Source organism: Equus asinus, chromosome 23 (genome assembly GCF_041296235.1).
Source record: "Equus asinus isolate D_3611 breed Donkey chromosome 23, EquAss-T2T_v2, whole genome shotgun sequence".
Taxonomy (NCBI): domain Eukaryota; kingdom Metazoa; phylum Chordata; class Mammalia; order Perissodactyla; family Equidae; genus Equus; species Equus asinus.
The window spans coordinates 21,150,721-21,174,493 of record NC_091812.1 but is presented as its reverse complement, the minus strand read 5'-3'; positions in this window follow the sequence as shown (position 1 = coordinate 21,174,493).

Below are 23,773 nucleotides of genomic sequence, written 5' to 3'. Positions count from 1 at the left end.
GATGAGAAATAATGGTGATTTGCACCTGGGTGCTAGCAATGGAGGTGGTGAGGAGTCATTGGTTCTGGACATATTTTGAAAGTAGAGCTGAATTTTTCTAATGGACCAGATGTGAGGTGAAAGGAAAAAAGTCAAGATGATTCCAAAGTTTTGGACCTGAGCACCCAAAAGAATGAAACTGTCATTCATGAAAGCAGGGAAGACTGTGAGAAGAGCATGTTTGTGGGGAAGATATCTGGAGCTCAGTTTTGGTCAATTTTAACTGCCTGTTGGCATCCAAATTGAAATCCCAAGTAGACAATTGTGTATACAGTTCTGGGCTCAGCGGAGAGGACTGGCTAAGATAGAAATTTCAGAGTCTGCAGATAGTATTGAAAGCCATGAAACTGGATGAGGTCACCAGGGAGGGATTTGTAGACAGAAAAGAGAACAAGTCCAAGGACTGAGCCCTGGGGCACTCCAATCTTTAGAGGTCAGAGAGATGAGAAGGAATCAGCAAAGGAGACTCAGAACAATTGCCCAGGGAGATAAAAAGAAAACCAGGGCCTATGGTGTCCTGGACTAAGGGACACTTTTTTTAAGCCCTTTTTTGCTTTCTAGCACTGAACTATACTGTGACTCATCTTGTATTTTCCCCATCCTAGCTCTAAAATCAGCCATTTCTTCAAGGTACCCTGGTCCCATTTGTAGAAGCACAGTATTAGAAACCAAAATCAAGGCCTTGAGTGTGCTCATTGCTACTGGGGTGTCATTGCTCCCAGTCCCTCTCAGTAGACAGAGCTAGATAACATGTTCAAGTATGCTCTTGCATCTGTACATGTATGTCTACCATTGTTTCTGTTTCTATCTATCCATATGTATATAAACTTATATTAAGCTAATCCTAAGTCCATACGGTGTCCCTTACTCTACTCCAGTATCACAGGGTTCATTCTACCTTCGTGGCCTGCTGATCTGTAACTTTCCTCTCTGACAATGAGAAATGTGGCTCCCATGAACAGGGGTCATTCGTGATCTTGACAGAGCAGTTTCTGTGGAATGCAGGGATTTGAAACTTAGCTGGAATGTGTTTAAGAGAAAATGAAAAGAGAGAAATTGGAGTCAGAAATTTTATGCTAGAGTGGTCCTCAACTTTTAGCATGCATCAGACTCACCAGAGAGGCTTGTTAAAGCACATATTGCTGAGCCCTACCCGAAGAATATTTGATTCACTACATCTGGGTGGAACCCAAGATTTTGCATTTCGACAAAGCTCCCAGTTGATGCTGATGCTGACATTGCTTCTCAAAGTGCACTTTGAGAACAATTGGACTGAAGGAATTCTGCTTAAAAAGGAAGGTAAGGGGGCTGGCCCCGTGACCGAGTGGTTAAGTTCACGCTCTCTGCTGCAGGCGGCCCACTGTTTCGTTAGTTTGAATCCTGGGCGCGGACATGGCACTGCTCATCAGACCACGCTGAGGCAGCGTCCCACATGCCACAACTAGAAGAACTCCAACGAAGAATACACAACTATGTACCGGGGGGCTTTGGGGAGAAAAAGGAAAAAATAAAAACCTTTAAAAAAAAAAAAAGGAAGGTAAGAAGTGGAGCAGTAGGTAGAAGGTGAAATTGGTGATGAGGAGGTTTTTGGGTGTGCACATGCACCTGTGTGCATGTGTGTGCACGTGTGTCCCTGCTCAGGAAAGAAGTAATGACAGATTTGTAGTCTAATGAGAAAAGTCCTGTAAAGAAGAAAATAAGAGTGATGCAAGAGATGGAGTTGGTCAGGATGAAGTGAATTACTGGAGCAAAATCCTTGACTTGGTGAGAGAGGATAGAATCAGCACCAAGAAAGAGCTAGTCTTAAAGAAGAGCATGTTCAGTTCACGCCTAGTAACAGGAAGACAGGCAGAGTGTATCAGAACAAATGGAGGAAAATAAGGAGAGGTGGTCTTGTAAGTTTTCTTCTGATTGCCTCTTATTTCTCAGTGAAAGAAAGCACAATGTCATCAGGTCAGATAGAGGCTGAGGGGACTATATTAGAAGTTGGAGGTAGAACACTGAAATAATCCCCTAGGAGAATGGGACTGTGAATAGACTGAGGAAGTGTGGAATGATTGCAGCACAGCATCATGGACCCCATGAGGGTTAGTAATCAGAAATGAAAGTGAGACTGGTCAGTGTGGTGGTGGGTTTTTCCAGTCACATTGAGAAGTGCAGGAACATGTTTGGTACTAGAGAACAGTTGGATTTGAGTGGTTGTGCAAGAGAAGACAGTGCAGCAGGAGAGGAGAGAATTTGCCTTGTTGACTGTGATGAAAGCACTTTGAATTTATGTTTGCCTTATGAAATATTCAGTATAAACACTTTCTAAATTATCGTTCCCATTATTGAAGCAATAATTATAGCAATAGCAATTTTGAAGGTTGTGAAATCATGGAAATGTGTGTATAATACACTGTTATTGAAGAAAAGTAGAATACAAAACTGAGTGTGTCTTGGGATTACACTTCAATAAAAATGATGAAAGCTGTGGAGAAATCTGGGCCCAGGGAGAAATGAAATGGTGTGAGTCACTTAGTGGTGGGATTTGGGAAGAATTTCTTTCTTATTTTCCATTTTATTTATGTTCAGTTAAGGTCATTAAACATTAATTGAACATCTATTGATGTCAGGCACTGTACTAGGCTCCAAGAGCACCAAAAAGGTGGAGAATGCAAGAAAGAAGGAAGAGGAGGAAGAGAAATTATAGTTCTTTCACCTAAGAAGCTTATAGGCTAAGAAAGATATTTTTGTGTTTTTGTTTTCATAATAAATCACTATATTAAACATATTACCATAAATGTGGCATCTTGGATGTTAGTCACTTTAATAGACTGCATTAGTTAACATTCTTTTGGTTGTAAGTAGCAGAAATCTGCTAAAATTAACCAAAGCAAAAAAGAAGATTTGATTTAAGGAGTGGATCATAGCACCACAGGACAGGAGACACTGGGGCCCTAGAAGCCAGCTGAAAGCAGGGAGCTGAACACAACTAGTCTCTCTGTCTCTCGTCTCTACTCTGCTCTGAGTGTTGCCTTCATTCCTCTCTCTTCCTTCCTCACCTCCTCAGTCCACATGGTGGAAAATTATGGTCGGAAATAGCTCTATTTGTTACTGGTTCAGTCATGGGAAAAAGAATGATCTCTCTCTCTCTGACCTAATACTTGATAGGCTCAGCTTGGGTCAGGCAGCCATCACTGAGCTGAGATAGCAAAAGGGTCTGCTAAAGGGATTTTGGCCATGTTTGTGTCAGAGAACCACCTCTGAACCAATCAAATGTGGACAAAGGGCTGTGTTATAATTTCAAACCATGGCTGCTGAGAGTCCCACCACTGTAAGTGTGGGGATGGAAGGTAGAGGCCATTCTCAAAAATACCACGGCTATCATCCCAGTAGGTATCAGTTATACTCCTTTCCTTTTCTACCTAACACGTACACATAAAATTCCAAAAATGACCTTGGCTGGCACAGTAACAGTTATCTTCTCCACAATGACTACTGCCTTGAAAGGAGATGTCACAGAGCCATTGTTCTTCATTCAGGATCTTTAGGTAGTGTTTATTAATTCTTTAGTGCAATCTCAATCTGGTCCAGATATGGCTCTTCTTGATTTTGCTACTGGTGGGATAATGATAAATGTAACCAACCTGTATCCAATATGCAGTGGTGGAGAAAAAAAAAGTTACAAAAAGAAAACACCCACCTCCAATTGGACCCAGACCCAAAATACATATCTTAGACTTTTTTGTTAGATAGTAAGGTACATGAAATTATTGGTGTGCTTCATGGATTATTAATAATTTCCATTTAGGTGTACACCATTTGACAATACTCCCTAACCCAAATATTTTCATTACCTTTAAAGCCCTAGGCTTGCTAAATGGTACTTCAGGAACAGGACCATGCCCATACTGCTTCTATTTCTTAGCAGAAGAACTGAGGAATCTGCCCATCCATTTTATATCTATTTAAGGACCTTGATCTTGGGCCACACATGGAAAATTGGAATATGGGGTAAGGTAGCAAGGTGGCTCTCCCCTTAAGCAACATTGGAATATTGTCCCTGAACCTCAGGTTCTATCCTGGTCCTGGAAGCTACATCTCTTCATCCAATGCAGGACCTAGAAGAACGTGGCTTGGGGCAGCCTAGGTCCTCCAAGACTTCTCTTTTCTAATTGCTAGATTCTCCATCTTCCTAATCAGAATCTCAAGCTTAGTTTTAGAAATGGAGTATAGAGATCTCGTCAAGATGGCAGTGTGAGGAGACTTTGAACTCATCTCCTCCCACAAACACAACAAGGTTACAACTATTTTTGGAAAAATTACCCAAGATTGAAAACTGAAAACTGGATAAAAAGAACCCCCACAACAAGGGACAGTCCTGACGAAGGCAGAAGAGGCAGAAATTCCCACTGGAGAGGAGAAAAGCCACCTTTGGGAGCAGCAGAACTTCTCAGCTGGCCAGGCAGAAGACACCCTAAGGTACGCAGCCTAATGCATAGAAATAAACACAGAGAAAGAGACATAATGAGGAGACAAAGGAATACCTTCCAAGCAAGGGAACAGGACAAAACCCCAGAAAATGGACTAAATGAAACAGAAACAAGTGACCTACTCGACAAAGAGTTCTAACAAAATATCATGAAGATGCTCACAGATATGGGGAGAAGAATGGATGAACACAGTGAGCACATCAGCAAAGAACTGGAAGATATAAAAACAAACAATCAGAAATGAAGAATACAATACTGGAACTGAGAAATTCACTAGAGGGACTCAATAGCAGAGTAGAGGATGCAGAAGAACGGATCAGTGAGCTAGATGAAAGACTAGAGGAAATCACCCAAGCAAAACAGAAAAAAGAAAAAAGAATTAGACAGAATGAGAACAGTTTAAGGGAACTCCAGGACAATATCAAGCATGCTAACATTCGAATTATAGGTGTCCCAGAATGAGAAGAGAGAGACAAAGGGGCAGAAAATTTATTTGTAGAAATAATAGATGAAAATTTTCCTAACCTGAGGAAGGAAATAGACATCCAAGTTCAGGAAACACAGAGAGCTCCAAACAAGATAGGCCCAAAGAGGCCCACACCAAGACGTATTATAATTAAAATGTCCAAAATTAAAGACAAAGAGAAAATCCTAAAAGCAGCAAGAGAAAGGCCACAAGTGACATATAAAGGGAAGCCCATCAGGCTATCAGCGGACTTCTCAGCCAAGACCCTACAGGCGAGAAGAGAATGGCACAACGTATTTGAAGTGCTAAAAGGAAAAACCCTATAGCCAAGAATACTCTATCCATCAAGGTTGTCATTCAGAATGGAAGGAGAGATAAAGAGCTTCCCAGACAGCAAAAATTAAAGGAGTTTATCACCAAGAAACCAGTTCTGCAAGAAATGCTGAAGGAAGTTCTTTAAGAGGGAAAGCAATGACCACAAATAAAGAGAAAAAAATATCAAAGAAACAAAACAACAACAACAAAACAGGCAATAAAATCACTTGTAAAGGTAAAAATATGGTAAAGTTAGCAGATCAACTACCTGAGAAGATAATATGAAGGTTAAAATACAAATGTGCTAAAATCACCTATTTCAATGATAAGAGGGTAATGGACAGACACACACTAAACCAGAGACTATATATGATTTGAAAAACATATAATGTTGGAGAAGAGGAGTGAAAAAGTAGAGCTTTTAGGAAGAGGTCAAGCTAAAGAGTCTGTCAACTCAATGTAGACTGTTATATGCATAGAATATTAAATAGGATCCTCATGGTAATCACAAATCAGAAACCTATAATAAGCAAGCAAAAAAGTAAGACAAAAGAGATCACACATATTAGTAAAGACATCCATCAAACCACAAGGGAAGAGGGCAAGAGAAAAAGAAAGGGACAGAGAAGATCTACTAAAACACCCAGGAAGAAAAGTGACAAAATGGCAATAAATACATATTTATCAATAGCTACTTTAAATGTTAATGGACTAAATGTTCCAATCAAATGCCATAGGGTGGCCAATTGGATAAAAAAAAAAAAACAAGACCCATGTATATACTGCATACAAGAGACACACTTCAGACCTAAAGACACTCACAAACTGAAAGTGAAAGGATGGAAAAAGATATTCCATGCAAATGGCAAAGAAAAGAAAGCGGGGGTAGCAATACTTATATCAGACAAAATAGACTTTAAAACAAAAACAGTAACAAGAGACAAAGATGGGCACTACATAATGATAAAGGGAACAATCCAACAAGAAAATATAACACTTATAAATATCTATGCACCCAACATAGGAGCACCTAAATATATAAAGCAATTGTTAGCAGACATAAAAGGAGAAATAGACAGTAACACAATAATAGTAGTGGACTTTAACAGTCCACTTACACCAATGGATAGATCATCTAAATAGAAGATCAATAAGGAAACACTGGCCTTAAAGGACACTTTAGCCCAGATGGACTTAGTAGATATTTACAGCACATTCCATCCAAAAACCACAGAATACACATTCTTTTCAAATGCCCATGGAACATTCTCCAGGACTGATCACATAATAGGCCACAAAACAAGTCTCAATAAATTTAAGAAGATTGAAATAATGCCATGCATCTTTTCTGACCAAAAGGTACGAAACTAGAAATCAGCTACAGGAAGAAAACCAGAAAGCCACAAGAAGGTGGAGAATAAACAAAATGCAACTGAACAACGATTGGGTCAATGAAGAAATCAAAGAAGAAATCAAAAAAGTCCTGGAGACAAATGAAAATGAAAACACGACATGCCAAAATCTGTGGGATACAGAAACAGTGGTTGTAAGAGGGAAGTTTATAGCAATTCAGGCCTACCTCAACAAGAAGAAAAATCCCAAATAGACAATCTAAAATCACATCTAAAGGTACCAGAAAAAGAACAACAAACAAAGCCCAAAATCAGCAGAAGGAAGGAAATAATAAAAATCAGAGAAGAAATAAACGAAATAGAGACTAAAAAAAAATAGAAAAAATTAATGAAACCAAGAGCTGGTTCTTTGAAAAGATAAACGAAATTGACAAACCCTTAGCTAGACTCACCAAGAAAAAAAGAGAGAAAGCTCAAATAAATAAAATCAGAAATGAAAGAGGAGAGGTTACAAAGGACACCTCAGAAATACAAAAGATAATAAGAGAATACTAAGAAAAGCTATATACCACCAAATTGGATAATCTAGAAGAAATGGATAAGTTCTTAGAAACATACAACCTCCAACACTGGACCAAGAAGAAGTAGAAAATTTGAATAGATCGATCACCAGTAAGGAGATCGAAACAGCAATAAAAACCTCCCCCAAAATAAAAGTCCAGGACCAGATGGATTCCCTAGTGAATTCTACCAAACATTCAAGAAGACTTAATACCTATCCTTCTCAAACTCTTCCAAAAAATTGAAGAGAAGGGCAGGCTTCCTAACACATTCTATGAAGTCAACGTTATCCTGATACCAAAACCAGATAAGGACAACACAAAAAAAGAAAATCACAGGCCAATATCACTGATGAACATCGATGCAAAGATCCTCAAGAAAATACTAGCAAATCGATTACGACAATACATGAAAAAGATCACACATCATGATCAAGTGGGTTTCATTCCAGGGATGCAGGGATGGTTCAACATCTAAAAATCTATCAACGTCATACACCACATTAACAAAATGAAGAATAAAAATCACATGATCATCTCAATAGATGCAGAGAAGGATTTGACAAGATACAGCATCCATTTATGATAAAAACTCTAAACAAAATGGGTATAGAAGGAAAATACCTCAACATAATCAAGTCCATATATGACAAACCCACAGCAAATATCATTCTCAATGGAGAAAAACTGAAACTATCCCTCTAAGAACAGGAACCAGACAAGGATTCCCACTGTCACCACTCTTATTTAACATAGTATTGGAAGTCCTAGCCAGATCAATCACGCAAGAAAAAGAAATAAAAGGGATCCACATTGGAAAAGAACAAGTGAAACTGTCACTCTGTGCAGACGGCATGATTTTATATCTAGAAAACCCTAAAGATTCCACTAAAAAAATTTTTAGAAACAATAAAGGAATACAGTCAAGTTGTAGGATACAATATCAACGTACAAAAATCGGTTATGTTTCTACACACTAACAACGAAGTAGCAGAAAGAGAAATTAAGAATACAATCGCATTTACAATTGCATCAAAAAGAATAAAATACCTAGGAATAAACTTAGCAAAAGAGGTGAAAGATCTGTACACCAAAAACTATAAAACATTGTTGAAAGAAATCAAAGAAGACACAAAGAAATGGGAAGATATTCGTGTTCTTGGATTGGAAGAATTAACTTAGTTAAAGTGTCCATACTTCCTAAAGCAATCTATAGATTCAATGCAATCCCTATCAAAGTTCCAACAACATTTTTCACAGAAATAGAACAAAGAATCCTAAAATTTATATGGAACAACAAAACACCCCAAATAGCCAAAGGATTCCTGAGAAAAAAGAACAAAGCTGGAGGTATCACACTCCCTGATTTCAAAATATACTGCAAAGCCATAGTAACAAAAACAGCATGGTACTGGCACAAAAACAGACACACAGATCAATGGAACAGAGTTGAGAGCCCAGAAGTAAACCCACACATTTATGGACAGCTAATATTTGACAAGGGAGCCAAGAGCATACGATGGAGAAAGGAGAGTCTCTTCAATAAATGGTGTTGGGAAAACTGGACAGCCACATGCAAAAGAATAAAAGTAGACCATTCTCTTACACCATGCACAAAAATCAACTCAAAATGTATTAAAGACTTGAATGTAAGACCTGAAACCATGAAACTTCCAGAAGAAAATACAGGCAGTATGCTCTTTGACATCAGTCTGGGCAGTATATTTTCAAGTCCCATGTCTGACCAGGCAAGGGAAACAAAAGAGAAAAATGAACAAATGGGACTACATCAAACTAAAAAGCTTCTGCAGAGCAAAGGAAACCATCAACAAAACGAAAAAGCAACCTTACACTTGGGAGAAGATATTTGCAAACCATATATCAGATAAGGGGTTAATATCCAAAATATACAAAGAATTCACACAGCTCAACAACAAAAAAACCAACAATCCAATTAAAAAATGGGCAAAGGATCTGAACAGAGATTTCTCCAAAGAAGATATACGGATGGCCAACAGGCATATGAAAAGATGCTCAACATCATTAGCTATGAGGGAAATGCAAATCAAAACTACAAAAAGGTATCACCTCACTCTGGTTAGAATGGCTATAATTAACAAGACAGGAAACAACAAATGTTGGAGAGGATGTGGAGAGAAGGGAACCCTTGTTTACTGCTGGCGGGAGTGCAGTATGGAAAGCAGTATGGAGTATCCTCAGAAAATTAAGGATAGATCTACCATACGATCCAGCTATCCCACTGCTGGGTATTGATCCAAAGAACTTGATAACACGAAGGCATAAAGATACTTGCACCCCTATGTTCATTGCAGCATTGTACACAATAGCCAAGACTTGTAAGCAATCTAGCTGCCCATCAAGGGATGAATGTATAAAGAAGATTTGGTATTTATACATGATGGACTACTACTCAGCCATAAGAAATGATGAAATCCAGCCATTTGTGACAACATGGATTGAGCTTGAGGGTATTATGCTGAGTGAAATAAGTCATAGGTAGAAAGTCAAATACCATATGACCTCAACCATATGTAGAAGAAAAAATAATGGCAAAAAAACACATAGCATTGGAGATTGGATTGGTGGTTACCATAGGGGAAGGGAGGAGGGGGGAGGGCAAAAGGGGTGATTAGGCTCACATGTGAGGGGATGGACTATAATTAGTTTTTGGGTGGTGAACATGATGCAATCTACGCAGAATTCGAAATATATTGGTGATGTACATCCAAAAATAAATTAATTAATTAATTAACTTAAAAAAAGAAATGGAGTATAACAGAGAATGTGGCTAATATTATCAACCCAGATGAGTAATTTTCTGATCCTACGTTGTCTCAGTTCACTAGCTACTAATAGAAAGTATGTTCCTGGCTGAGCTACATCCCTATTCTGTCACTCTCTCATTGAGACTCACCACTGACTGTGACCGCACCCTAAGAACACAGAATGCAGCCTCTCTTGACTAAAGTTACAATGCTCGCTCCCCAGGACAGAGTTCTCTACTAGACAAGACTCTATTAGTTGTATTTGAAAGATGTCTTCTCAAACGACTTAAGAAAAGAAGGCTGTGAGAGTGAGAAATCGTTGACAGACATACAATTGAATTTCAATAATATGAACCAAAACCAGTGATTTAATCCTAATCAAACCTCTGCCTCCCATATTTACTCCGCGAGTTGGCTTCACTGATGCCTCTCACCACAAAATGGTTTCCCCTGTTTTTCAGCTAATGGGATGGCAAATGTGGCTACCAAGAGCTTCTGAGCTTACATGTAACTGCTCTATGTGACTGGAGAGAAGAGAGCTCTGTTTCAACCCCCAGTTGGTCAGATAAACCAATCAAGGGTAGCTAGGCAGCCTGGCTCACATCTTATAAGTGTGGCTGGGGAACTCTGCCACTGTAACTACAGAGAATGGGAGTCGACAGCTTCCTGATAAAGAGGGGATAAGTTGGTCAACAGACACATAAAACTGTATGCCAACAAATTTAGATATCTTAGATGAAGTAAATTCCTAGAAAGACACAAACTATCAAAACTGACTCAAGAATAAAGAGAACATCTGAATAAACTCATAGCAAGTAAAGAAGTTGCAGTAGTGATTTTAAAACCTCCCACAAAGAAAAGCCCAGGCCAAGATGGCTTGACTCATGAGTTCTTCCAACTGTTTAAGGAAGAAAAGTGCCAATTCTTCACAAACTCTTACAACAAAAACAAATGTAGGAAACACTTCCCAACTCATTCTGTGTGACCTGATTCCAAAGCCAAAGACATTATAAGAAAAGAAAATTACAGACCCATATCTCTTATAAATATAGACACAAAAGTCCTGAAGGAAATCCTACCAAACCAAATCCAGAAACATATAAAGGATTAATCACCGTGACTAAGTAGGATTTATCCCAGGAATACAAGGTTGGTTTAACAGCCCAAAATCAATTAATGTAATAGATCATATCAATAGGTTCAAGGAAAATACCACATGATAATCTCAATAGATGCAGAAAAAGCATCTAACAAACTCTAACACCTTGTCATGACAAAAACACTCAGCAAACTAGGAATAAAAGGGAACTCTCACTATTTGATGAAATGTATCTACCAAGAAAACCACAACTAACATCACACTTAATGGTGAAAGACTCAATACCCTCCCCCTAAAATCAAGAACAAGCCAAATATGTCTATGCTCATCCCTTCTATTCAACATTGTATAGGAGATCTTAGCCAAGGCAATTAGGCATGAAAAAGAAATAAATGGCATCCAGATTGGCAAGGGGGAAATAAAGCTATCTCTATTTTGACATGATTTTATATAGAGAAAATCCTGATGAATCCACTAAAAGGCTATTAGAACTAAGGAACAGATTCAGCCAAGTTTCAAGACACAAGAGCAACACACAGAAGTCAATTTTATTCTATACACTAGCAATGAATATCTGAAATTTTAATAAAATCATTGCATTTACAATTGCATCAAAAAATAAAATACTCAGGAATAAATTTTTTAAAGAAGTACAAACTCTGGAAAGTTCAAAATATTGTCGAAAGAAATTAAAGACCTAAGTGAATAGAAAGATATCCCATCTCAGGTCAATGGATAGAAATAACATTATTAAGTTGGCACTATTGCTCAAATTGATCAATATGGATTTAGTGCAATTCCCAACAAAATCCCAGCTGGCTTATTTTTTCCACAGAAATTGACAAGCTTATCCTAAAATTCTTGTGGAAATATAAAGTGCCCCAAAGAGCAAAAACCATCTTAAAAGTGAACAAAGGGGCTGGGCCCCGTGGCTGAGTGGTTAAGTTCATGAGTTCCACTTCTGCGGTCCAGGGTTTCGTCAGTTCAGATCCTGGGCGCGGACATGGCACCTCTCATCAGGCTATGCTGAGGTGTTGTTCTACATAGCAGAACCAGAGGCACTCACAACTAGAATATACAAGTATGTACTGGAGCGCTTTGGGGAGAAAAATAAAAAAGAAGAAGAAGATTGGCAGAAGTTGTTAGCTCAGGTACCAATCTTTAAAAAAAAAGAGCAGAGGTAGAAGACTCACAATTTCCTATTTCAAAACAAATTCAATTTCAAAATTAAAGAACAATAATGAAGACAGTGTGGCAGATACAAAAGGACGGCATATAGGTCAATGGAACAGAATCAGAGTCCACACATCAACCTTCACGTTTATGGTCAATTGGTTTTCAACAAGCATGTAAAGACAATTCAATGAGGAAGGAAGAGAATTTTCAACAAATGGAGCTGGGACAATGGAATATCTACATACAAAAGAATGAAATTGGACCCATTCACATTGCACAGAAAATGGATCATAGACCTAAATATAAAGGCTAAAACTATAAACCTGTTAGAAGGAAAAATAGGCATACATCTTTGTGACTTTCAGTTAGGCAAAGCTCTCTTTTTTTTCTTTTCTATTTTTAAAGATTGGCACCTGAGCTAACAACTGTTGCCCATCTTCTTTCTCCTTCTTCTTCTTCTCCTCCTCCTCCACCTCCTCTTCCTCCTCCTCCTTATTCTTCTTTTTCTTCTTCTTCTGCCCAAAGCCCCTCTATTACATAATTGTATATTGTAGTTGTGATTGCCTCTGGTTGTGCTGTGTGGGATGCCACCTCAGCATGACCCAATGAGCAGTGCCATGTCCACTTAGATAAGACACTCAAAGCACAAGCAGCAATGGAAAAAATAGATAAATGAGATGTGATCAAACTTTAAAATGTTTAAGCTTCAATGGACACCATCAAAGAAGTGAAAAGACAACCCATAGAATGGGGGAAAAAATTCGGAAATTATGTATCTGATAAGAGAATTACATACAGAAAGTGTAAAGAACTCTTACAAATCAATGATAAAATACAAATAACCCAGTAAAAAATTGGCAAAACATCTTAATAAATAGATATCCAAATATATACAACTGTCCAATAAGAACATGAAAAGATGCTCAACATCACTAATCATTAGGGAAATGTAAATCAAAACCACAATGGTATACCACTTCAGAACCACTACGATGGCTATAATCAAACAGACAGAAAATAACAAGTGTTGAGGATGTGGAGTAATTGGAAACCTCATCCACTGCTAGTGGGAATGGAAAATGATGCAACCACTTTGGAAAACATGATGGCAGTTCCTCAAAAGGTTAAACGTAGAGTTACCATATGATTCAGCAATTCCACACCTAAGTGTATACCCAACATAAATGAAGACATATATCCACACAAGAACTTATACACAAATATTCATAGAAACGTTATTCAAAATAGCCCCAAATTGGAAAAAATCCAAATGCACATTAACTGATGAACTGATAAAATATTCAGATAATGGAATGAATGTTACTTGACAATAAAAAGTAATGAAGTGTGGATACAAGTTATAATATGGATGAGTCTTGAAAATATTATGCTGTCAAAGAAACCAATCACAAAAGAGCACATATTATATGAATCCATTTATATGAAATGTCCAGAATGGGTGGGGTGGTTGGAGAGAAATGGGGAAGACTGCTAATGTGTGGAAGGCTTCATTTTGTGGCAATGAAAATGTTCTGAATTTGATTTTCGTGATGGCTGCACAACTCTTTGAATATATTAAAAACCATTGAATTGTACACTTTTAATTATATGGTATGTGAATTATATCTCAATGAAGCTGTTATAGAAAATAAAAAGCAATATTTTAAATCTTGGGATAAGATGCAGATCATAAAATGTTGAGAGTGAAGCATTCCAGGTTTAGTGAAAACATCCAATGGATCTTCAAGAAAGCTTCTAATCCTTAAATTCAGTTAAAGTGATACTGCAGAGTTTATTTCCTCTTAAACTTGCTTTATTAGGCAACTTAGCATTTGCTTAAGATTGGATATTTCAATAGAGAGTTGTCTTTTTATCTTAAAGTTTCAGGAGAGGAAAGTTGTTAACTCCTCTTACACTGGAACATTCCCAAGTCACCAAATTTCCACATGACAGTGTCCTAATGGCAATCTTGTGCAAGGCTCAAAACTCTCCTGAGTAGTATTTGTTAGCTAAACAAACAGAAACGCAGCAAAGTTACTCACTTTATAAGCCCTTGATAATGAACTTAAGGTGAATTAAGCAGTAGAAGGAAATATTGGTGAGATGTTCAACACCCTGGAATTGGTAGCTTTTCGAGAGGTTCTAAACTTTATTTCAGAATGTCAGTGAGTCAGGTCCCAGAGTTAAATTTCTTTCATGACCTAGAGTTGAGACCAATTACAATTAGTGAAGCAGCCAAGAAGATTTCTCAAATAGGTCCAGAAATCAATCCCAGTTGTAAGAGAAATTGCAGTTGAGGTAGATACGCCTGCAGCCTCTTTGTGCACAAAAGTTTTGAATGCAGAACACATCTCAATCATAATGAAGCAATCTGTTGTTGGGGTTCTTTTCTTATTTTTATTGTTTCCTTCCTTTTACTGATTTTGGGCTTTGTTCTTATTTTTCCAGATCCTGTACGTGCACTGTGAGATTGTTTATTTGAGATTTTTCTTGTTTGTTGAGGTAGGCCTTTATTACTATTAACTTCCCTCTTAGAACTGCTTTTGCTGTATCCCACAAACTGTGGCATGCCATATTTTCATTTTCATTTATCTCCAGATATTTTTTGATTTCTTCATTGACCCAATTGTTGTTCAGTAGCATTTTGTTTAATCTCCACATATTTGTGGCTTTTCTGATTTTCTTCCTATAGTTGATTTCTAGTTTCATACTATTGTAGTCAGAAAATATCCTTGGTATTATTTCAGTTTTCTCAAATTTATTGAGGTTTGTTTTGTGGCCTAATATATGATCAATCCTGGAGAATGTTCCATGGGAATTTGAAAAGAATGTGTATTCTGCAATTTTTGGATGGAATGTTCTGTATATATCTACAAAGTCCATCTCGTGTAATGTGTCATTTAAGGGCAATGTTTCCTATTGATCTTCTGTTTGGATGATCTATCCATTGGTGTAAGTGGAGTGTTAAGGTCCCCTACTATTATTGTATTACTGTCTATTTCTCCTTTTATGTCTGCTAATAATTGCTTTATATATTTGGCGCTCCTATGTTGGGTGCATAGATATTTATAAGTGTTGTATCCTCCTGTTGTATTGTTTCCTTTATCATTATGTAGTGCCCTTCTCTGTGTCTTGTTCCAGCTTTTGTTTTAAAGTCTATTTTGTCTGGTATAAGTATTGCTACTCCAGCTTTCTTTTCATTGCCATTTTCCTGGACTGTCTTTTCCTATCTCTTCACTTTCGGTTTGTGAGTGTCTTTAGGTCTGATGTGTGTCTCTTGTATGCAGTATATATATATGAGTCTTGTTTTTTAATCCAATCAGCCAGCTTATGCCTTTTTATTTGAGCATTTAGTTCATTGACATTAAAAGTACGTATTGATAAGCATGTACTTATTGCCATTTTGTTACTTTTTAATGGGTGTTTTAGTAGTTCTTCTCTGTTCCTTTCTTCTCTTCCTCTCTTCTCTTGTGGTTTGATGGCTTTTTAAATATTATATTTGGGTTCCTTTCTCTTAATTTTTTATATACTTATTATACATTTCTGGTTTCTGATTACTATGAAGTTCATATATAATAACCTACATATTCAGCAATCTATATTAAGTTGGTAATCTCCTTAGTTTGACCTCTTTCTAAAAGCTCTAATCTTTTATTCTCCTCCTCCTACATTTCATGTTTTTGATAGCATATCTAACCTCTTTTTTTGTGTGTATGTATCCATTACCCTCTTATCATACAAATAGGTAGTTTCAGTACTTTTGTCTTTTGACCTTCATATTATCTTCATAGGTGGTTGATCTGCTAGGTTTATTGTATTTTTGACTTCAACAGTGTTTCTACTGGGGGTTTTTTTGGACAATTTTCTTATTCCAATTTGTGGTCTTCACTTTCCACTAAAATGAGTCCTTTTAGTATTTTTTGTAAGACTGGAATTATCTTGGTGATAAACTCCTTTAATTTTTCCTTGTCTGGGAAACTCTTTATCTCTCTTTCTATTCTGAATGATAACCTCGCCATGGAGGGTATTCTTGGCTGTAGGTTTTTTCCTTTCAGCACTTTAAATATACTGTGCCATTCTTCTAGCCTGTCAGGTTTATGCTGAGAAGTCATCTGATAGCCTCATGGGATTTTCTTTGTATGTAACTTGTTGCCTTTCTCTTGTGGCTTTTAGGATTCTTTCTTTACCTTTAATTCTTGACATTTTAATTATAATATATCTTGGTGTGGGCCTCTTTAGGTATATCTTGTTTGGTACTCTCTGTACTTCCTATACCTAGATGTCTGTTTCCTTCCTTAGGTTAGGAAACTTTTCAGCTGTTATTTCTTCAAATAGATTCTCTGCCTATTTTTCTCTCTCTTATCCTTCTGGGACACCTATAATATGAATGTTAATGTGCTTGATGTTGTCTCAGAGGTCCTTTAGACTGTTCTGATTCTTTTTCATTCTTTTTTCCTTTATCTGTTCAGCTTGGGTGATTTCCTCTAGTCTTTTGTCCAGCTTGCTCATCCATTCTTCTGTATCATCTACTCTGCTCTTGATTCCCTCTGGTGAATTTTTCATTTACAGTGTTGTATTGTTCATTTATGATTGGTTGTTTTTTATGTTTTCTAATTCTTTGTTGACATTCTCACTGAGTTCATCCTCTCATCTCCCAAGATCCGTGAGCATCTTTATAACTTTTTGTTTGAACTCTTTGTCAGGTAGATTGTTTATTTCTGTTTCATTTAGTTCTTTTTCTAGAGTTTTGTTCTGTCCTCTTACTTAGAACATATTCCGTTCCCTCCTCATTTTGTCTCTTTTCCTGTGCTTATATCTATGTATTAGGTAGGTCAGCTATTTCTCTCAATCTTGGAGAGGTAGCCTTATGTAAGAGATACCTGTGAGGGTCAGCAGTGTGCTTCCCTCTTGTCTCCAGTTCCAAATGTTCCAGGAGTGACCCCTGTGTGGACTATGTGTGTCCTTCTGTTGTGGCAGGGTTGCACTTGCTACCGGTGCCCAGGGAGGCTAAGCTGTCACCCTGGCAGGCTGGTTGTAATGCTCAGCTGTGTGTGGCTGCTATGGACCCTTCAATCACTTTATTGGGCATGAGGAACCCCAGCACAGCTGGCTGCAAGATCTATTAGAACATTCCTGTTGCAGCTTTTCTGTTAAGTGGGTAGGCCTTGAGTATGGCTGGTTGCCATTCTCAGGGGCTTACAATTGCTCTAGGCCTCTGGCCTACAAGGCTCTTTGTCAGCTGTCTCAGCTGAGTGGGGCTGGTGCCAGGCACAGGAGCACCCCATTGTTTCAGGCTTTGGAAGGTGGGACCAATCCCCTATGTGGCTGTTTGAGAATCATAATTCTTCCACAGCTGACAAGCCCCACTGCCCACAGGGTCATACTCCATTAACCCAGTCCTGCCCCATGCACTCACCCAAACCCCCTGATGCGGACTTAGTCACCACACTACATAGGCCCCACACACTCCACCAATGTCCCACACACTCCACCCACTCCTTGTGCATGCCTTGCCCTGCAGAGGCAGACCCATTCACCTAGCTGCAGAGGATCAAGGCACCTAGCCTATACAGGCCAACAAGTTGCCCAAGGGCTTGCTGTTTGGCGTGGCCAGCCCCAGGTTGAGCTCAATTAAATCAGTGCTCTAGTGGGTGGGGCAGACCCTTGACTAACAGGCCAGGGGAAGAACTCCAATGGCATCTGCAAGCCCCTGTGTCAGCATATATGTACTAGGTCACAATAATGGCTGCTGCCCATGTCTCAGTCCCTGGAGAGGTCTCATCTCTCACTGAGGTGTACACAGCATCTATCAGATGAGTCTCTTTTCACCAAAGGACTGTGCATCTTTCTTTCTGGTGATTTTAGTTTGCATTCAGAAATGAGTGAATTTGTATGTGGGCCTTTTAAGAGCTAACTTTTCCCTCCCTTATTTCCCATAGCTTTTCTGTGGGTATCCCCCATGGTAGTCAGTAGCCAGCAAAGCCAGATATTATGACGCTCATCTCAGTTGTGCTGAGTCCAAAAGATGCTTATAGTGGCAACGCTCTCCTGCTCAGGTCTCCTATTCCTCCAGGGAAGGCTGCATACCTTAGGATTGTTCCTGACTGGCCATGAAGCACCATGGCTTGTGAAGGTGGCCGCTTTTTTTCTCTCCAAAACGTAATTTCTGCAACTTCCACCTCAGTCAGGACTGTCCCTTGTTGCAGGGGTTCTTTTCATCCAGTTTTCAGTTCTCTCTCAGGGGTAATTGTTCCAAGAGTAGTTGTAAATTTATTGGGTCTATAAGAGGAAGTGAGTTCACAGTCCACCTATGCCATCATCTTGACCTCCCTCTCGCAATGTGTTTTAAGAATTGAAATTATTGCAGTAAACACTATGTCCTTTTCAAGTTATATTTAAAATCCTCACTGGTCACGACTTATGACTCATTTCCAGAGCCAAGAGTAATTATATTCCAGTCAAAATAATTTTGTAGCCATCAAATCTCCTCTACCATTTTTGAGAATTCATTTAGGTAAAACTGTATTTTCCTATTTTTACTGCCTTTTCTGCACACAAACTTGTCCTTGTAAAAATCTAGTTTGCTCAGATTATGCTTCTCCAAAAAAGGACATGCTGGATAAATTTCACTTTGGAGAACTTGACTTTAACCCTGCATCACCCTACTGACACCTGGTTCCCCTAAACACAGAGCCGGCCATCTCCCATCCCCTCCACCAGAGGGAGGAGTGGAGATCCTTCCTAGCAATACCATCAGCACTTTTAAAATACAAAAGCTTTTTTCCCCCCAAACTTTACCTTAGTCCTGGACACATTTCTATTATATTTTTCCAAAAGGAAAGTACATTTTTTCAAAGGATAGTTTAAATTGTATGACCAAATCCACTGGACACAACCCAATCTTCTTCTCACTTTCAGTAACATTAGAAGGTTAGCAGCTCCTTGAAGCTTTTCTCTTCTTCTCCCGCCTCTCTGGCCATGCCTCTTGAGTCTCCTTTCATGATGCCTCCTCTTCTACCTGATTTCTAACTGTTGGGACTCCAGAGACTCTGTCCAAAATGGAGCTCTTGACCTCCCACATGATCATCCTCCTCCTCCACTCCTCCTTGTTTCAGAAATAGCATCTCCATCCACCTGGTTTCTTCAACCAGAAACTAGAAGTCATTCTTAACTCCTCTCTTTCCCTCACTATCTACACAACCAACCAATCACCAAGTTCCATCAACCTTCCAGCTAAATGCATCTTCAATCTATTCCCTTCTCTCCACCTCCCCTACCACCACCTTTGTCAATCATCAGCTTCCCAGAACACCCCATCCTATTGCTTCCCTCCTTCAGACTGTCTCCTACTCCTCTTTCAGGTACCACATTCTTAAGGAGATCTTAAACCTTGAGTCCCCAAACTTTTTTAGTTTGTTCCTCTTTTACCTCATTTTCTAATTATTTAATAATATGGGTGGCTTTGTTTTATGATGATTGTCTTTTCCTCTAGATCAGCACTATCCAATATAAATCAAATGTGAGCCACATGTACAAATTACATGTGTAATTTAAATTTTTCTAGCAGCCACAAATGAAATTAATTTTAATACCTTTTACTTAACTCAGTATTTTCAAAATACCTTTTAACATGTAGCTAATATGAAACTTATCAATAGAATACGTTACATTCTTTTTTTTGGTACTAAATCTTCAAAATCTGTTGTGCATTTTCCACTTATGGCACAGTCCGTTTGGACTGGACAAATGTAAACACTCAAATAGCCACATGTGACTAGTAGCCACCATACTGGACATTAGATTTTAACCTCCCTGAGGGTAAAGACCACATGAGCTTTGCTCACCATTGTTGCAATAGTGCTTAGCAAGTGTCTGGGTATAGTAATTAGGTAAAAAGCGTTTATTGAATGAATGAATACAGAAAATCTCCATGCCCCTCTCCACAGGATTGCTTTCAGTCAAGTGTATGCTAATGGTAAGTCTTCAACTTTCACCACAATCATTCCCAGAAGTAACTGTGTTGATCTCTTCTCCATGCGTTAAACTGCTGTCAAAGATACTGTCCATCATCATGTCAGCATTTCCTGCATGGAAAAAAAAGTCTATTAAATTTTCCTAGAACTCTCTTTTAACAATTGTTATCTTTCGTCCTTTCTGAGAGCAAGAACTTATAACTTCTTTCCTTCTACCAGGGGCTTCAACAAAGGAGGTCAGCCCCATCAAATATATTATCTGTTTTGCCAGTATGTTTTATTATTCATTTTAACGATCTTGGTTTTTCTGCTTTACCCACCTTCTTGTTTAAATATATTCCTTATTCCTCTCGAATCTCTTTTTAAAAAGAGTTTAGGTATAAATTTTTAAATAAACAATTATGAAAATCAAGTGATTTTTTAGGCTTGTTTGGCTGATTTGCTCAGCATCCATTCTACCTTCTTATGGTAATCGCACCTGATCTCCTTTGGGGGACTAGCCTCTCCACTATTGGTTACACTCTGAGGAGAGGTTCATGAGGGTACCATCTCCAACCAGAGCCAGAGGAAGGGTGCTGGACCAGCTATGCAACCTTACACTGTGTCCTTGGAATCAGCCCCTGTGCACAGTGACAAGACAAACAATAGTGGGATCCATTTTCTCTGGTCACTGACCAAATTGTCAAGTGCTTCCTGCACCCAGAGCCTCCTGGCTCCTCTCTGTTTCTCAGTCTGTTCTCCAACTGGCTGTGGATACTGTGGGCTCCCAGCCACCCATCCAGGTTTCCTTTGACTTGAGTTCACAAAGAACTCCAACTTTAACATGTGCCCTGCAGTATGAATCCTGGAAGGCTAAGGACTGAGAGTGTGGGAGGCTCTCAGGCAGAAGCTGTTTTCTGGTGCTTACAGAAGCATTTCAACATTCTAGTAATTAGTACAGCCATATAGTTGAGAACTAGCCAGGTACCAACCCTAACTATGTGCTCAGAGATAGAGCCAAGGGGAAATACCTTAGACCTTTAGCCTTGGATGCCGTGGGGAGAGGAGAAGAGGAGGATGTTCATTACATGCTTTACAAAAGCCCATATGACTTGAATTTTTTACAACCAACATCTTCTACTTTGTGCAATTTTTTTTTAGACCCAGCAGAATGCAAAGATTTGCTGCTCTCTATGAGCTTCTTAAGACCATTCCGATATTCCAGTAAATTACTAACCTGACACTGTTATATAAAATATGATATCCTACAGTTTTATTGCTCCAGACCATGATACTGACACAGGGAACAGGTAGAAATGAAAGTTGTCTCTCAAGCAGCAACAGATGCCTGACCACTCCAAGTAGCCAACCAGCCCTCTGATCACGAGCCCAGCGCCTGACTAGATGCCTGACCAATCCAGGTATCCAACCCTGCTGTTTGATCATGAGCTTGGCAGCTGGCCTGTTAAAGATGACTGCCAGGCCCAGAGATCAACAGATTCCCAGCTGTCAACCTGACTTCCCGCTTCACACTAACCAATCCCCAGCTGCCCACTTCAACCACTATAGATCAGCACCCCAGACCCCACCCAGGGCTGGTCAGTTGTTTTCCACCTGATGAGCCTGGCTGGCTTTACTTCCTCAGTTTCATTCTAATTAGCCCAACTTTTGTCTTTCAATAAACTTGTATAATCTCTCCTGACCCACTCTTGAAGTCTTTCCTGCATGAGGTCAAGAACTCATACTAAGGGCTGGGTCTAACTCAGGACCCCAGTCCCACCCGGTCCAGTATCAGGAGGTAATGGGTCTTGGTAGGCATGTCCCTTGCCCTATGTAGAGGAGCACAGATGTAGGAAGGTTAGGTGGGATCCCAGAAAGTGCAGAACTCAGGGCAGGGCCAGGTCTAGGGGTAGTATGGGAGCTTGGCATGATGAAGGAACAAAAACACTGGTGAAGCTGGAAGAAGGTAAAGATAAGAGGCTGTAGTAATAAGATGAGATTAGTGAGATAAACCTGGAAGACCATGACAAGGCATTTGGATTTGTGTTGTATTGGTATGCTTGTTTGCCAGTCAGATGGCATGTAGGTCGGCAGAGCCTTAAGTGAGAGCTGACTGGGACCTTGTGTATGATTTATCTGCAAAGTTCTAGGACAGGGGACCTTCTGAAAGGCGCTTGAGATTCCCGCTAGTCCGTGGTCAAGCGGAAGTCAAAGTAGACCAAAGTATTCAGAGGGAGTCAAGGTGATATCCAGCCCCGAGGAAGGAGCTTTTCTATATGATTCACTGATGCACACTCATGTGCCTGGAATTGGAAACAGGACTTGTTCCAACTCACTCAAGAGGTGGGCAGGAGGTAGAAGGGTGCACACCTTGCTATGAAGCTGACAAATCTGCCCATGTATCCTTTCATGTTTCACGATGTCTTGGTTTCCCTGAAGAAACCAAGGAACACCCTGAGGTTCTTTTCAGCAGCGCCCTTGGACATCTTACTTTGCTCCCTACATTTTTGTAAAGTGAACCCCAGTTTGCCTGGTTCTCAAATCCTGACTCTGTAATCCCAACCTCCAGCCTTTGGGTTATGTATTAGCTCTTTGTCTTGCCAGCTTTCCAATGTAAGCATTCCCTAGTGGATTTGGACTTAGCCGGCCCGTCTGAACTCCTGATGCCACATGGCAAACACTGTTCCAGTTCTGAACACTTGAACTCTAACTTCTACCCTAGCTAGAACAACCTCTGCCTCCCAGCAAGGAAAAGTTGAGCATTTTGTTATGAATCACTGGCTTCAGAGCACCTGCTTGGTTTCCCTGGCAACAAGGCAATGGCTTTGCTTTTCTTTAGTCCCTGAGCCTCGGGAATGTACTACAGAAGGAAAGTTCAGAGCCCCAAGGACAGGCTCATGCTGGGTCCACCCAGTCACTGGAGGTTGGCGTGCAGACACAGACCCTGCTTTCACAGTTACTGTGGCTAGCAGCTGCTGTGGGCAGTAAGCTTATCCCTGTTCAGCCATCCAGAGAAATTTAGAAGCAATTCAACAGAACTCTCTGAAATTAAGCAGTCATAATGATTCATGAATATCCAGAGCTTTGTTTGGGAATTTGGGGGCGGAGGGAGTTGTGGTGATTGGTGCAAACTGATTGCACTTCTAACATACTGCATTTTAGGAGCTGTGGAGGGTGAAAGTTCCTGAAACCCAACACCCATTTCCAGAAGAGTAACAACAAAGGTCTACCTACAAGAACTGATGGGCATTGATCATCTGCCCGGAGGAAGGACTGACACCTCTAGAGCTTCATGGACTATCCAGGGGAAATTGAGGGGGAGTGAGCCAAACTTCCACCACAGTTCAGCCACAGCCTCAAGAGAGGATTATGCAAAATGAGCTAGCTCACGTCACTAGACTTGAGTCTCCCAATATTAATAAGCCTCCGCGCAAGGCTAGAGATGGGACTAGCACACACTATGCCTCCCCCTCTCTGTTGGATGGTAGCAGAGCCAGTCCCCAAGTTGCACACATGTTTGCTCACGTGCATGACTGTCCCGCTCTGTTTTCCA